This window comes from Prenolepis imparis, unplaced genomic scaffold (genome assembly GCF_030444845.1).
Source record: "Prenolepis imparis isolate NDT839.2.m4 unplaced genomic scaffold, iyPreImpa1.0 SCAF_10, whole genome shotgun sequence".
NCBI lineage: Eukaryota > Metazoa > Arthropoda > Insecta > Hymenoptera > Formicidae > Prenolepis > Prenolepis imparis.
The window spans coordinates 5678026-5697056 of record NW_028141168.1 but is presented as its reverse complement, the minus strand read 5'-3'; the positions used below and the strand labels follow the sequence as shown (position 1 = coordinate 5697056).

The 19031-nt window shown below is 27.8% G+C and overlaps 1 protein-coding gene across 3 annotated transcripts in view; it reads left to right on the top strand.

Moving 5' to 3' along the window:
- The window catches only part of Sulf1 (Extracellular sulfatase Sulf1), a 156777-nt gene that overhangs the window by 116509 nt on the left and 21237 nt on the right, over positions 1–19031 (top strand). The window lies entirely within an intron of this gene.

Here is a 19031-nt window from a genome sequence, read left to right as displayed (position 1 = left end):
TGATCGGATAATCCGATCAAAAGGTAACAAACGGATATTACCGATCTTTTTAATCGGAAAAGAAAACCGATCAAAGTTAAAATGACCGATCAAATATATCCGATTAGAAAATTCCGATTAGCAAACATCCGATCAGAAATATCCGATTAAAAAACATCTAATCGGAAAGATCCGTTTGTTACTTTTTCAACGAATAATCCGATCACATCATATCCGATTAATAGATCTCTTAGTCCTGATCGGAAATTTCCTATTTTATATATATATATATATATATATAAAATATGCATTTATTTTACATTGGACAATTTTCATATGCGGAAACACGACGTTTCGACGCTGCTCGCGAACTAGGAGTCGCAAAATCACATAACAGTCGCCGCGTATATAAAATATATATATATATATTACGTGAACGGATTTCTGATGAAAATTGTCCGATGTAAAATGAATATATATATAAATATTTTTTTTTTAATCCGGCGTTTATCCCATCACTCCACTGCTTATTTTATTAATATATATTTATCAATGTACTGCAAAAAGGAAAAAACTTCACTCGCACAAGCACAAAGCTTAATATAGAAATTATACGGAATTATATTCGTAACACGACGCAATTGTTGCAGATCGCAGACAAGCAATATGCTTTCTCTCTAACTGTACTGTTTTCATATACTAAATGCTGTCAAACACGACATATTTCTCGTAAATAAAAATATGTTTAGTAGAATATAAAACACAAAAAACAGTCAATATGTTCGTCCAAATGTTAAGATTAAGGATTAATTATTTAGGATTATTCAGCTATAAACATTGTCATCATTTTTTGAAATTGTGTGGGACTTGCACTAACACTTCACTGCAAAAATATAACCATAACAAACATAAATTGTAGAGTATAAGAAAAGATGACTAAATTAATTATTCATTTCTCGGGGAATCGTTTTTGACGACGGTTTTCTTGAACAGAACTTGTACGAAATTGATACTTTTTTCGTTCACTCTCGCGCTTATTGCATACACATTTGTCTATGAAATACTTCATAATATGCTATTTACTAAAATATAATATTATATTTTACATTTTATACAGCTGCTGGAAACAGCATACATGTATAGAAGCATTATATACGTAAAATCAACAAATGAATGTTTTGACTGAGCGAATTAATTGTTCGAATAATGCTTGCACACTAAACGATATAAGTATATTAACAGAATTCACATTATTGACCAAAATGATTAGTCTACTTTTGAAAACGAAACTTCAAGAATATAGAATATAGAATAATCGAAAAGTGAAGAAGGCGGTGTAAGACATGAACCCTGAAAATAAAATCACTTCCGATCGATATAAGATTTCGAATGTGAAATATATAGAATATGAAATATTCTGTAACTTTCTGTAGATTATCAGCTTCTGAACAAATATATCATATTTATTTGTTAATAAACAAAAAGTTTCGAAGCTAATACCTAGGATAAAGCATTCACACACACTATATGTATCTGTTTATAAAATTAGAAGGTCCGAAAGTATATTATATAATTATTTACGAAATATTATTTTGTTTTAATATTATTGTTATATACAAAATAATTAGAACTCTTTCTGTACCTGAAACTTTTGCAAAATAATAGCTTGCCTCTGGTCAACGAAATATTATAGGAGAATTTTTTTTATGTATTTCCCTATTTTACACACGACTAGACATGATATACGACTAATAAATGTAAAATTTTGTTACCACCGTGTTGGTGTATAACTTTCTTTCAAAAATGAAATTTTTCTCACTTTTCCTAACTGATGTGAAGGAGGAAAGAAAATCTTTATTTGGGTTCGCAATATTAATCGCAAAAATTCGAAAGACATATTTATACGAGTATTCAATAAATACAATAAATATGTGCGTCGAAGAAAAACATCTAGTCATCTTTGCTTTCAAAATTCTATAATTTATTTTTCCTATTTCCGGTAGGGCATACAAGTTACCATACACATTCAAAATTACTTGTCAAAAATAAAGTTAAAGTAGTTATGACAAGATCAATTTACTGACTGTTTACCATTAGTTCGACTATTATAATTTACCAAACATCCTTTCTTTTACGAGAAATAAGTTATATTTGACTTCATCTATTGTATGTCTTCATCTGATCTTATTAAAACAATATATGTAGAGATAGAGTACATTCAATGTCTTTTACATCTTCGGAGAAAGTATCAGTCTATAAGTCTTCTTCGACATCGTTATCAAAACCGCCCGGAAACGAACAAATTTTCAATCTGCTCAATTCTTAACAATCATTTCATATTCAGATATCTACAATTTATGTTTGTGTTATTTTTTGCGGTGGGGTTTGGGTGAAGTACCCCACATTCAAAAATTCTGGATGAATAATACTAAAGGATGATAAATATATTGATTGTCGTTGATGTATTATAGTCTACCAAACATATTTTCACTCTCGAGAAATAAGTCATGTTTGATTCCATCTGGTGTATGAAAATAGAAATAACAAAGGACGATTTAAAACACGAGCTTTGAATATATCTATACTCTCTGCCTAAATACATTATTTTCGTACACTGGATGGAGTCAAACATGACTTATTTCTCGAGAGTGAAAATATATTTGGTAGACTATAATACACCAACGACAATCAATATTCATCTGGATCAACATATGATAGTCATCAAAAAACCCCACTGCAAAAAATAACACAAACATAAATTGTAAAAATCTGAATATAAAATGAATATGATCAGAATTGTGCAGATCGAAAAGTTGAACATATTTCTCGTAAACGAAAATATATTTCTTAGACTAAAATACATCAACGATAATCAATAAATTTGTCTAAGAGTCCAGTGACGAAATGTATAATAAATTATTTAATGTATGGGGACTTGCATGCCCGTATTTCACTGCAAAAATAAAACAAACATAAATTATACAGGTTTGAGGCCAAACGAAGATGACAATCAAGATTAATTGAGCAGAATTTAAATTTTCATTACCAGAACAAACGCTTTTAATCACGATGTTTGACAGGACTTACGGAATGATAATTTTTCGTTCACCATCTTACGCGCCTATTAATCGTAATCACAGTAATATAATTGTTAAGAAATGTTCCATAAAATGCAATCTTATTAGACTTTTTGCATCAGCTAGAAACAGCGAGAACATAAAAACTAGATATGAAAAGTGAATAACTAATGGATGTCTTTGTCTTTATCGAGCGACTCAATCACACTCAAACTATATGCATTCGTAGTAAATGTGACTAAAACATCACGAGAACGATTATATTCTACTTTTGACATTTTGAGGAATACAGAATATAGAATGATCAAAACATGCAAGAAGCAATAAAATATAAAGCCTAAAGAAAGTAAAATTGTAACATATTAACTATACAAGTATTCGAATATTATATATAATATTATATATTTTATAACTGTAAGTTTTTAGCTTTAAAAATATATGTTATTATATTCATTTGTTGCAAAATTAAAGTGTTCGAAGATATTTTTCGTAAGGCATTCATTATAAGATTAGAAGATTTGAAAATATTTTAGATAAGTGTGTTTACGAAATTATTTTGTTTAAGTATTCAGAGAATAAAGCGCAAATAAAATCTGCCTGTATATTATTATCGGCGATACTTCTATTTACGATAAATTATTTATGTTTAAAACGATTCAGTGTATAAAAGTTGGCATATTGAATGCACACACAAAAACACAATCTATTATTAAAAAATAAATATCTTATTTACAAGATCCGGATATTTTATTCGAACTATTTTATATAATAATAATAAAATATATGCAATAATTTACACAATTTTACTTTCAAAATAACATTATCCATATATTTTTATTTGGAATTATATAATTTTATTGAATGAGAGGACTTTATTTGTTAAAAATTCCATTAGAAAAATGATGCAGTTGCATTTTGGAGCTGCATCATTATCACACCACAGAAGTTTGTGATTAAGTTTCGTAGTAAATAGTTTGAATTTTTTTTATCCATTATTTTACTTAGAAATCGTAAATTAAATTTACCTCTTTAATTTGCATAATTCAATGCTTGTGTATGTGTGTGTCGATTATATCAATTTTGATGTACTAAATGGAAGTTAAATACAAATTATTTCTTTTAAATGAAAAAATGATCAATTATTTACTGATTCTAATATACGAATTATAGTACACGAATTAGCAAATATGTGTAAGCATATGGGTGGAAAAATATCAATCTGTTAGTCTTATTTAATGCCGTTATTAAAAAACGCAGAAATAAACAATTTTTCCACTAAACTCAATTAATCTTGTCATTATTGTTTGTGCTCAGAGCTCTACTATTTATGTTTGTTTTATTTTTGTGGTGGGATAAACCCCCACACATTCCAAAAAATAAAAATTGCATTTATGTTACTACTGTTTTGTGTATCACTTAATAACTAAGTCTTAATAACTAAGCCTTAATAACTAACAATAAGTCTTAATAACTAAGTTATATTATAAGTTATATTTAACTTATAATTAAAAGTCTTATAATTAAGCCTTATAATTAAGTCTTATAATTAAGCCTTATAATTAAGTCTTAAAATTAAGTTATAATTAGATGAAGATATCAACTATCGTTCGTGTATTATATTCTGCGACACATATTTTCGTCCACGAGAGAATTTATATTTTACTCCATCTAGTGTGTGAAAATTGATCTAACAGAGGACGATTTAAAAGACAAGCAATTAATATACTGTATCCCAAAATAGGTATACTGTTTTCATACACGAAATGGAATCAAGCACGAATTATTTCTTGTAAACGAAAGTATGTTAGAATATAACACACGAACGAATAATCATCTAAAAATAAAGCATTTAGGAAATTATTTTGTTTCCAGTGAGAGTAACAGCGCAAAATAAATTTTATCTATATATTATATGAGCTGATACTTTAATTTGCGAGAAATTATTCATGTTTAATTCGATTTGACATAAAAGTTGGTATATATACGAGTAAATATTGAATAAATGCATACACACAAATATATTCTATTTAAAAAAATTAATATGTTCAAGACATTTTATCTTATTGTTAGATAAAATATGCAAAAATTTGGGCAAATTTTACTTTTTGATAACTTTTTGATTATTCAAGTATTTTTATATAGAGTTTTAAATTCTGATAGAACGACGAAAGAAATTTATTGTTTTAAGGAGTCCACTTGAAAAATGATACAGTTGCATTTTGTAGCTGCATCGTTATCACAGAAATTTGTGCTTAAGTGTTGAATCTTTTGAATTCTTTTTCTATGTTATTTTAATTAGAAATCATAAATGAAGTTTCCCTGTGCAATATCTCGTTTATATCAATTTTGATATGTACTACATGAGAGTTAAAAATAAATTAATTCTTCTAAAAATATGACCAAATATTTACTGATTCTAATATACGAATTAGCAAATACGTATGTAAGCATATGGACGGAAAAATATCAGTCTGTTAGTCCTGTTGAACGCTATTAAACGCAAAAATGGACAAGCCTTTTTCGAGCCTGCTTGATTAATTATGTTATTTTCGTTTGTGCTCATAGCTCTACAATTTATGTTTATTAAGTTACATTTTTGCAATGAAGTGCAAGTGCAAATCCCACACATAAACATTTTATATAAACATTTAGGATATTGTTTTGTTTCAAGTGAAAGTAATAGCGCAAATAAATTCTGCCTATACATATATTATTATCAGCGATACTTTTACTTACGAGAAATTATTCGTGTTTAATTTGATTTAGTGTATAAAAGTTTATTTAAGTGTATGTAACGAGAAAATATTGAATAGATACACATACAAAAACTCATGCCAATTAAAAAAATTAATATAATAACAAGATACGACATGGTATCTTAAAATATGAAAAAATTTACAAAAATTTTACTTTTCTATAACGTTATCCACATATTTTTATATAAAGTTTTATATTTTTACAGAATGACGAGGAGAATTAATTTCTGTTAAAGTCTTGAAAAATAATGAAACAGTTGCATTTCGCAGCTGCATCGTTAGCACATCATAGAAGTTCGCGATAAAGAGTTTTGTACTAAATTTTAATAATTTTGTCTATTATTTTACTTAGAAATCATAAACGAAATATATCTGCTTACATGTGTAATTTTCTGTGTGTTCTTTACATCAATTTTAATATACCTATTAAATGGGAGTTAGATATAAATTAATTCTGCTAAATTAAAATATGACTAAATATTAAGTGATTCTAATGTACGAATTATAATACATAAATTAGCGAATACGCGCGTATAAATATATATGAGCGAAAATCAGCTTTTAAGTCCTATCCATCGCCGTCAAATCAAAAGTCATCAAAAGTGATTGCCCGAACAATGAAATGAATAACTTTTCGAGCCTGCTCAATTAATCTGGTCGTCTTCGCTCACATTCATACAATTTATTAATTATGTTTTTGTTATAATTTGGCGGTGGAGTCCGCATGCAACTCCCCACACCTTCAAAAATTCGTAAAACCACCAAATTCCATCACCGAGGAATAAATTATGGAATACAATATAATAATTCACTGTTCGTGTATTATAATCTACTAAACGTATTTTCATTCGCGAGAAATAAGTCATGTTTGACTCCATCTAATGTATGAAAACAGTATTTCGGCGTAGACTAAATGGTCGTCTTTTAAGGGGGGAACCTGGTTTAGGAGGCTGAAAAATACATAATTTTTAGAATTTTTTTTCTCAGCTAAAATAAAACCAATTAATTCCAAATTTTAGGCACAGTTTATTATACATTTAAATTATGTAAAATAATTTTTTTATTAAAAAATATTGAAGTTTTATTTAAAAAATAAAGCTATATTGATAGCGCCGCCTATTTTTCACTGTGTACAACCTAGCGATCGTAATTTTTGTCTGAAACAAAAAAACCAATTCATTTCTTTAATATTATATTATTACCTTCTATTTAAACTAAAATATTTTTGAGAAAAGTTAAATTATATTATTTTTTTTGTAAAGAAAACTCGCAATTTTTTCGTGAAAATTGTAACTTCTTTTTTTAAAGTTGTAAAAGTTTTTCAATTTTTGCTTTTCTTTTAATTTCTTTAATTTAATTATATTCTTAATATTTAATTGGTTTTATTTTAGCTGAGAAAAAAAATTCTAAAAATTATGTATTTTTCAGCCTCCTAAACCAGGTTCCCCCCTTAAGTCGTCCTCTGTTAAATTTATTGTCATACATTAGATAGAGTCAAACACGACTTATTTCTCGTAAACGAAAATATGTTTGATAGAATATAATAGACGAACGAGAGTCGATATGTAATATCAATGTATATTTTTGCAAATTTATGTGTCTTCTTCATTATTTAGTATAGTAATAATATATTTTTGTATAATATTAAATTTTTGAAGGTATGCTGGGGATTTACATTTAAATCCCACCGCAAATATCAAACAAACATAAATTGTACTCTAGACACAAACGAAGATGACAAGATTAGTCGAGCAGATTCGAAAAGTTGTTCTTTTCTGACTCTTTTGATGACGGTGTCGGATAAGATTTACGGATACATTTTCGCTCACATATACTTACGAGTGCATGTTCGTGTATTATAATCCGCATATTAGAATCAGTAAATATATTTGGCAATATTTTATTCATGCGAAATAATTTATATCTGATTTCTGATGTATCAAAATCTGTATAAGTGGAACGTACAAACATTGAAGCACAAAACTTCAGCAAATCATTTATGATCGACAGATAAAAAAATAGAGAACATTAATCAAACGATGTTTAACGTAAGTTATGTGATGTGATAACGATGCCCGTGCAAAATGTAATTGCATCATTTTTCAATACTTTTTAACAAAGATAAATTCCTCTCGTATTTCTATAGAAATATAAAAGTACATATATAATAAAAATATATGGGTAATGTTATGGAAAACTGAAATTTTTGTAAATTTTTATAATTTCTTAAATTAAAAAATTAAAAATTAAATTAAAAATTTTCAATTTAAAAATTTTTTAAATTTTATTCAAAACTATATCTCGAATAAAATGTCTAGATCTTCTACAGGATGTTTAGTTTTATATATCGAATAGAGTTAAACATGAATAATTATATATAAATTATTTCTCACGAATAAAAATATGATTGCAAATATATATAATCCAAATTACATGTAATCTAAATATTTATTCATTCTAATATACGAATGATATATATAAATACACGAGATTAGCGACTATTAACATAAATGTGCGAACGGAAAAGTATCGATCTGTGAGTCTCATCCAATCATCATGAAAAGCGCCATAAAATGAACAACTTTTCGAATCTGATCGATTAATCTTGTTATTTTTATTTGTGTCCTAAGCTCTACAATTTATGCTTGTATTATTTTTGCGGTGTGATTTGGGTTTAGGTTCCACACCTTAAAAAATTAAAAGTTATTATATAAAGAGAAGAAAGTGCAAAATAAAATATATCGATATACTCTCGTTCGTGTATTATATTCTACCAAACATATTTTATTCGTTTACGAAAAACAAAAGTCGTGCTTGATCTAGTGTATGAAGATAGATTTAACACAGGCCGATTGAAAACACGCGTGCTGAATTTACTTTATGCTTAAATATATTGTTTTCGTACAACATTTACGAAATATTCCATAAAATGCCGTTTTAGATTTTACGAAGTTGCTGAGAATACGTAAAAAAGTAATATATACATAATAAAATCAACAATTAATTAATGAAAGTCCCTATCATTGCCGAGCGACTTTTAATCACACTCCAATTACGTATGCATTGCAAACGACAAAAATGTGTGAACAAAAACATTATTCATGAAAACGATTATTCTATTTTTAAAACCAAAACTTCAAGAATGTAGAAAACGGAATAATTAAAAAGTGAAGGAGACAGTAAGACATAAAATCTGAAAGTAAAATCACTTTGGATCGATATAATTACTCGAATATTGAACATTTTATAACTGTTGATGTTGATTGTCAGTTTCTAAACAAATATGTCATATTTATTTGTTACAAAATTAGAAGGTTCGAAGATATCTCGCGTAAAGCATTCACTATGTATCTGTTTATGAAATTAGAAGATCCGAAATTATATAATTGTTTACGAAATTATTTTGCTTTAATATTGTTATGTACAAAATAATAAGAACTCTTTCTGTACTTAAAAATTTTACAAAAGAATAGCCTGTCTGTGATACACGGATATCGAGTTCAGCGGGATATTACAGTGAGATTAATTATTTTTTTATGTGTTTCGCTATTTTACACCAAACATAGCAGGCGACAAATAAATGTAATGTTTTGTTGCTATCATGTCGTATATAAAAAGTTTTCTCTCAACAATAAAAATTTTTTCGCTTTTCTCAACTGTTTGAAGAAGGAAAGAATATATTTGAATTTGTAATATTAATCGCAAAAATTTGAAAGACACATTTATACGAATATTCGATAAATACAATAAAGATATGCGTCGAAAAAAAAAAAAAAAAACATCTAGTCATCTTCGTTTTCAGAACTCTACAAACAAATATTTAGGTATTAATTATTAGCCAGTCTATATTATATATACATATATCAAATATTTGTTTGTTTCATTTTTCCGGTGAGACATACAGTTCCACACATTCAAAAATTTCTTGTCAAAAACAGAGTTTAAACAATTATGGCGAGAACAATATAGTGACTGTTGCTATTAGTTTATCTATTATAATTTACCAAACATATTTTCCTTTACGAGAAATAAGTTTATATTTGACTCCATCCATTGTATGTATCCATCTGATCTTATATTAAAACAGTATATTTAGAGATGTAGTATATTCAATGCTTATCTTTTAAATCATCGGAAAAGATATTAATCTATAAATCCTGTCCATTATCAAAATCGCCCGGTAACGAAAAACTCGAATATATATACTGAACTAATCTTGTCATCTTTGTTTGTGCTCAGAACTCTACTATTTATGTTTGTTTTATTTTTGCGGTGGGGTTTTACGTTTTACGCAATCCCCACACATTTCAAAAAATTTGTGTTATGGTAAATTGATATATTTATTATGTCATTACAAACGACTAGTATATAATAGCGACCAGTATATAATAACTCTTTAGCAAATAAATTCTAAAAAACAAAGCTAAATTACTAACAAGAAGCCTTAATAGCTAAGTTAAGTCAACTTAGAATTAAGCCTTAAATTAAGTCTTAATATTAAGATCTTATATAATATTAACATCTTTTACTAAATATATTAATATCTTATACTAAGTCTTAATAATTAAGCTTCATAATTTTTCATGATTCTACTGTGATAATAAAGATATCGACTCTCATTCGTATTTTATATTCTACCAAACATATTTTCGTTTACGAGAAGTAAATCATGTTTGACTCCATCTAGTGTGTGAAAATAGATTTAAAACACAGGATGATTTAAAAGACGAACAATATACTCTGTCCCCTAAATGTACTGTTTTCATACACTAGATGGTGTCAAACATTTATTTCTCGTAAACGAAAATATGTTCATATTTATTTCTCAACTGTTTGAAGAAGGAAAGAATATTTTTATTTGAATTTTTATATTAATCGCAAAAATTCGAAAGACAGATTTATACGAATATTCGATAAATACAATAAAGATTTACGTCAAAAAAAAAAAAAAAAAACATCTAGTCATCTTCGTTTTCAGAACTTTATTCCGATGAGACATACAAGTTCCCACACATTCAACAATTTTTCGTCAAAAATAGAGTTTAAGCAATTATGACAATAAGATCAGTTTATTGAATGTTGCAATTAGTTCATCTATTACAATTTATCAAACATATTTTCCTTTACGAGAAATAAGTTATATCTGACTCCATCTATTGTATGTCTCCGTCTGGTCTTATTAAAACAATATATTTAGAGGTAGAGTATATTTAATGCTTACCTTTTAAATCGTCAAAAAAGTATCAGTCTCTGAAAATAGATGTAACACAAGACGATTTAAAAGACGAACAATATATGTATATAAATGTACTGTTTTTACATTTTATTTTTTTACATTATTTTTTACATTAGATAAAGTCAAACACTTATGACTTATTTCTCGTAAACGAAAGTATGTTTGGTAGATTATAATACACAGTTGAAAAATTTGTGTTAAATTTAACAAATATCACATGTCCCAAACGGTCCACAGAAATTTTTGTGTTAATTTAACATAACACGGATATGTTAAATGATGACACGAATATTGTGTTAATATTTTAACATAAAATAAATGCAAACTTCAAGTAAACTTAAAATAAATTTTGTTTTAAATTAACATAGTTTTAGTGTAAAAATTAACTAAAAAAATTGTTAATTTTACATTTTATCATCCCCACTTATATTATAAAGTAAAATTAACATTTTTTTCTGTAAATTTTAACAGATAAATCTTGTCACTAATAATATCGAACATATTTATTGTGTAAAATTAAAAGTAAATACACATTGTGTTATTTTTACACTTTTTTCCAGTTATTTTAATAATTTAACATTTGAGTTCAATTAACACAACAGCAATATGTTAATTTAACACATGAATGTGTTAAATATTTAACACAAAAATTTTAACGGGGACCGTTTTTAACAAGAAAACACAAATTTTCCAACTGTGAAGAGAAAAAAAACTACAATACGATATGCTCATTTCTCGCATATACCTACGTGCGTCCTATTTTTATCTCCAATTTGTATAAATCGCGCGCTTCTACGCAAAACAAGGAAGCTCGGCGAAGACGAACGAGGATATAAGTGAGCAGACGACGACACCCGTCTGGGTGTAAATATAATTCGCGATCTCTCGTGGGCGAGTTAAGTGGTCGTGGCGAGACGTGGTAAAGACGCAGAACAGGCCACAATTAAGGAGACGCGATATCTCCGTTCGGGACTGACGTGGCCGGATTGCGCATTTCGCTTTAAATTTGCTTAAAGCGCGGAAAATTTACGACAGCGAACGCACGTGAGGGTCGGAAGGTCATACGATGGAATTAACACTAGTTGAGGACATTAAAGATTTCCTCCCCTTCCTTCTTCTATTATGCATCGCTTCTGTTACGTATTTTTCTGCAAAGTTTAATTAAGTCTTTTTACATATTTTTCTGTAAAGTTTAATTAATTCTTTTTCATCTCTGCTTTTTCAAAGAACCATTTGCTTCTCGTGATGCACTTGTAACAAATTATTGAGATTTCATGGAAACGGGACTTGTATATAAATCTAATTTTACCCAAAAATATTGTCAATTTATTTACATCAGTTTTATCATTAAAAATTGCTAAGATATAAACACTTAAAAAAATTAAGATTTAGATAAATTAGCTTCAATATTTCAGCTTCAAAAATTTCAGCGAAAATTTTAAAATTTTACGATAGAGATTTAGCAAAAATTTGATTAGATCCATTATCTTTTATTTTAATTTCCAACATTAAATATATTATTTAAAATTAAAAATTCCTCTTGAGATAGTCTATCTAAATACAATTTATTCATTTATAGTTTTGTGAAGCTATTTTTTTTAAATCTTAAATAGTTTTTCAAGTGTTTATATCTTAGCAATTTTTAATGATAAAACCGCTGTAACTAAACTAAATTTTATTCGCGAATTAACAAACTATTTTTTGCTGAATTAGAGACTTATAATATAAAAATCTAGTTTTCTTTCAAATATTCTTTTTCTTTTTGTGAGAGTCTTTTCTCCATCCATTTTAGCAAAAATTTGATTCGAGCCATTATCTTGTGGAAAAATCGAAAAGTAGTATTAAATATATTATTTCAAATTTAAAAATTTCTCTTAACTTTATTTTGAAAACCTAATTTATTCATAGTTTTAAAGATATACTAATTTTTCTAAATTTTAAATTTTGTTCATATCTTAGTAATTTTTAATGATATAAAAATGATGTGAATAAAGTGAAAATTTTTAATTAATTATGAATTAATATCTCTGGGGTAACTCTATCATACTTTATTATACATGAATCATATTTAAATATCTGAAATTTAATTTTTTTTTCATTTTTCATCGAATATGGCATTAAAAGAAGATTATTTCCAGCTTTTATCACGATTTCACGTTTTTTTTGTTCTTCATCGAATAAAGTATCAAAAGAAAGATTATTTCCAGCTTTTATCGGCTCCTCATTTTTTCTGAAATTTAAAATATATGCATATTCAAAGACCTGTTCTCGCGGTGCGTCCTGCACGAGAACCCGTCAATAGGACAAAGATTCTGCGTGCGGTATGAGCGTTTCTGAAAGACGCGAAGGAAGGTGAAGAGCCAATTACCCATAATTTCGTGTCTCGCGTAATTGGAGGAGGAGAAAGAGGCGGCAGAGTCCGTCTCAAGAGTTTCCGTCTCCTGTACTTCAGCTCGCCGATATCTCTCTTCGCTGGCCGCGGAGAATTGATTCAATTTTGGTCCCGGATGACGAGGGACTTCCTTGGGACACAAAACTATGATGCGCGTTCCCAAATTCTGAGCGCTTAAGACCTCGATGGAACGCGATTGCAATTAAAGGACGATGTCGCGCGGCTGTCAAGATTTCGCGATATAGCACTGCGTTAGCTATCGGCGAGCTTCTCGTGAAAATGAGAGATCAAAGACGATCCTTTCGGGAATATTCATTGTCAGTATAGATGCTAGACTTGAAGACAGAAATCGCGCGAATCAGTTCAATTAGTTGAAACCACGAAGACCGATATTTCGTGTGTTGCGATTTTTTCTGATTTAATGCAGCGATAATTAAAAATATAAAAAATATCTTAAAATACATATGTCCATCATTTCTATGATAAAGAGAAATCTATATTTAAAAGGAAACAATAATTTGAATTTTGTGTATTGACGATATACATATATCCTGATAAAATCAATTTTTCCACATACTAGAAGTTAGATATAAATTATTTCTCATAAATAAAAATATAGTTTACGATTATAACACAAATTATAAAATATCACATTAATTTCAACTCTAATTTTTGAAAACGGGGGGATTCATATGTTCGGCTTCTATAATAAAAATGAAACAAACTAAATAGTAAATTATAGAGGCCTGAATATTTTGCCTTGCTAGCAAAAAATAAAGTAATCGAATAATTCTTATTATTTTGTATATAACAATATATTAAAAGTAAATAATCTCGTAATATTACAACATTTATATATATCTTCGCATCTTTTTATCTTATAAAATAGATGCTGAACGCTTTAGCGAGATACTTTCGAATCTTCTAATTTTTTAACAAATAAACATATGACATTTTTTCCGAAGCTAAAAATATACAAATACAGAATATTTAAATTTAGTTAATTCGAATATATTTATCGATCGGATGTTATTTTACTTTTAGGCTTTATGTTTTATTGCCTCCTTCAACTTTTTGATTATTCTACATTCTATATTCTTAAAGTTTCGTTTTCAAAATATAATAATCGTTCTCGTGAACAACATTTTTTATTACTTATGTCGTTTGCGATGCATACACAGGTCAAGTGTAATTAAGTCGCTCAATAATGTCAGGGATATCTACTAATTGTTGATTTTACGTATCACGTTTTTCGTGTACGCTGTTGTAAACATTCTAAGCTGCATTATGTTTATAATGACATTTTACGGAGTATTTCGTAAATGATTATGTTGCTGTCATTGCGATCAATAAGCTTAAATACGCCAGCGAAAATATATTCGTAAGTCCTATCCAACGTCATCGAAAGCAATTGTCCCGAAATGAACAACTTTCAGAGTTTGCTCAATTAATCTTGTCGTTTTCGTTTGTACTCTACAATATATACAATAGAATTCTACAATATATGTTTGTTTTATTTTTATGGTAGGGGACGAACATGCAAGTCCCTACACATTAAAAAATTTAAAAATAACGATGTTTAATATTTAGATTTTAGATGAATATTCGTTCGTGTATTATATTCTACCAAACATATTTTCGTTTACGAGAAATGAATATTCGACTCCATCTAGGGTATGAAAACAGTATATTTCTAAGGAATATATTCATTGTTCGTCTTTTAAATCGTCCTCTGTTAGATTTATTTTCACACACTAGATGGAGTCGAACATAACTTATTTCTCGTAAACGAAAATGTGTTTGGTAGAGTATAATATACGAACGAGAGTCGATATCTTTATCTAATTATAAAAATTTAATTATAAGACTTAATAATAAGATTTAATAATAAGACTTAATTATAGTACTTAATCATGGGTTAATTATAACTTAGTTATTAATACTTATTAGTTTTTAAGACTTTATTATTAAGACTTAATTGTTAAGACGTTTGGTTGTTCATTATTGATTACACGATTTCTTTTTGGAATGTGTGAGATTTGCACTCAAACCCACCGCAAAAATAACAAAAACATAAATTGTAGAGCTGTGAGCACAAAGATGACAAGATTGGTTGAGTATATTCGAATTCGAAAAGTTGTTCATTTTCGGACGATTTTGATTTGATGGTGCTAGACAGAACTTATAGACTGATACTTTTTCCGACAATTTAAAAAATAAGAATTGTGAATATACTTTTATCGGTCTTTAAATGTACTGTTTTAATAAAATCAGATGGAGATAAAAATGGAGTCAAATATAACATATTTCTCGTAAAGGAAAATATGTTTGGTCATTTATAATAGACAAACTAATGACAACAGTTAATATACTGATCTTGTTATTAATTGCTTAAACTCTATTTTTGAATGTGTGGAAACTTGTATGCCTCATCTGAAAAAATTACCAACATAAATTGTATAGAATTATGAAAGCGAAGATAGACCTGTATTGACCTGTCTCGAATTTTTTCGATTAATATTACAAATTCAAATAAAGATATTTTTTCCTCCTTCATATCTGATTGTAAAGCGAGAAAAACTTTAATTGTTGAGAGAAAACTTTTACATCGACACGATAGTAACAAAACTTTATATTTATTAGTCGTCTGTCATGTATAAAATAACGAAGCACAAAAAAATTCTCAGTACCTATAATAATATATCTCGCTGATTTTGATATTCGTGTACTAAATATTAGACTATTCTTTTGCAAAATTTTCAGTTACAAAAAAAATTTCACTGTTTTTTGGTTTATATCGAAAGATATTTTTTTCCTCTGCGAAAGATTATGGAAAATTATTGCGTTCTTTTTTAATGAACACTGTACGAAATGTCTCCCGTAAATGATGAAGACACACCCCATTATTTCTTATTACAAATATAACTTTTTTCAACAGAAAATATATATATATATATATATATATGTATATTAATAAATAATTGTAGAGCTCTGTGCACAAACGAAGATGACAAGATTAGTCAAGCAGAACCGAAAAGTTAGTTGTTCATTTCTTGCTCTTTTAATTAGCATTGAGTAGAAGACTGATATTTATAGACTGATATTGTTCCGCTCATTTATGTACTTACCAGCATTTTCGCTCTAATTCGTGTATTATAATTCATATATTATACAATCAGTAAATATTTGGTCATATGTATTTAAATTTATGAGAACCAATTTTAAAAAATCGAACTCTCTTCTAGTATTACATCAAAATTAATATAAGCTGAGCATACACATACACACAAGCATTGAATTATGCATTGAACGGTATATGTACCTATATATCTGTTTATAAAATTAGAAGGTCCGAAAGTATATTATATAATTATTAACGAAATATTATTTTGTTTTAATACTGTTAAATACAAAATAATAAGAACTCTTTTCTGTACCTGAAAATTTTGCAAAATAATAGCTTGTCTGTGATCAACGAAAAATTATAGGAAAATTAATTTTTTTATGTGTTTCCCTATTTTACACACGACTAGACATGACATGCGTTTAATAAATGTAAAGTTTTGTTACTACCGTGTCGATGTATAACTTTCTTTCAAAAATGAAATTTTTCTCACTGATTTTCCTAACTGACGTGAAGGAGGAAAGAATATCTTTATTTGAGTTTGCAATATTAATCGCAAATATTCGAAAGACAGATTTATATATACGAGTATTCAATAAATAGAATTAATATATGCGTTGAAGAAAAACATCTAGTTATCTTTGCTTTCAAAATTCTATAATTTATTGTTCATATTTCCGGTAGGGCATACAAGTTCCCATACACATTCAAAATTTCTTGTCAAAAATCATAAATAAAATTCACCTATGCAATATGCATAATTCATTGCTTGTATGTGTCTCGCTTATTTATACATTTTGAAGTGTACTACATGGGAGTTAGAGAGATATAAATTAGTTCTCCTCAATATAAAAATATAATCAAATATTTACTGATTCTAATATACAAATTAGGGTGTCTTCATCAATTATGAAACATTTCGTGCATAGTGTTCATTAAAAAAGGATGCAATTTTCCATAGCCTTCCGCAGAGAAAAGAAATATTTTTTTATATAAAACAAAAAAAGTCAAACTTTTTTCAGAAAATTTTGCAAAAGAATAAGTCTAATACCTAGTACACGAATATCAAGACCAGGGAGATATTATTATTTCGAGAATCTTTTTTTTTTGTGTTTCGCTATTCACATGACTAGACATGACAGACGACTAATAAATATAAATATAACTAATAAATAAAATTTTGTTGCTATCGTGTCGATGTAAAAGTTTTCTCCCAACAATTAAAGTTTTTTTCGCTTTATTATCGGATATTTGAAGGAGGAAAAATATCCTTATTTGAATTTGTAATATTAATCGATAAAATTTTCGACAGGTCTATACGAGTATTCGAAAAATACAATCAGGATGTGTTGGAGAAAATTATTTTTGTTTTCAGAACTTTACAATTTATTTTTTATTATTCTGGAGGGGCATACAAGTTTACACACATTCAAAATTTCTTGTTAAACATAGAGTTTAAGCAATTATGACCAAATAAATTTATTGACGGTCATTAGTTCGTTTATTAATTTATTAAACATATATTTTCCTTTATGAGAAAGAAATCATATTTGATCAATTAGTGTATGTCTACGTCTGATTTTATTAAAACAATATATACATATAGAAATAGAATAGATCCAATGCTCGTCTTTTAAATTTAAAACCGCCCGGAAACGAACAACTGTTCGATCTGCTCAATTCTTCTCAAATTTATTTCACATTCAGATCTCTACAATTTATGTTTGTGTTATTTTTTGCGGTGGGGTTTAAGTGCGAATCCCCACATTCAAAAATTTCATCAACTGATAAAATGATGAATGTACTGACTGTCGTTGGTGTATTATAGTCTATCAAACATATTTTCGTTTACGAGAAATAAGTCATGTTTGAGTCCATCTGGTGTATGAAAACAGAAATAAACAGAGGGTGATTTAAAACACGACTGTTGAATATATATTTACTCTATGCCTAAATATACACTTATTGTTAGCGTGATCATATCCCATCGCAAAAATGAAACAAATAAAAAATTGTAAAGTTATGAAGACAAACACAGATGACAAGATTAATTGAGCAGAATTGAAATGTTCATTGCTGGGCCAGATGCTTTTGATTACGATTAGAGAGGATTTACGGAGTGATATTTTTCGATCACCAACTTACGTGTCTATTGATTATAATCACAGCAACATAATTGTTTACGAAATGTTCCATAAAATTCAATCGTAGACTTTATGCAGCAGCTAGAAAGAGCGTAAATGTGAAAACGAGATTAAAGTACGAGAGTAAAGTCAATAATTAATGGATGTTCCTGTCTTTAGCGAGCGACTCAGTCACACTCGAACTATACATTCGTCGCAAACGACAAGTGAATAAATACATTCACGAGAACGATTATTATCTACTTTTGAAATTTTGAAGAGTGTAGAATATAGAAGGTTTAAAACATGCAAGAAGTAAAAACTAAAGTAAATTTAAGTAATAA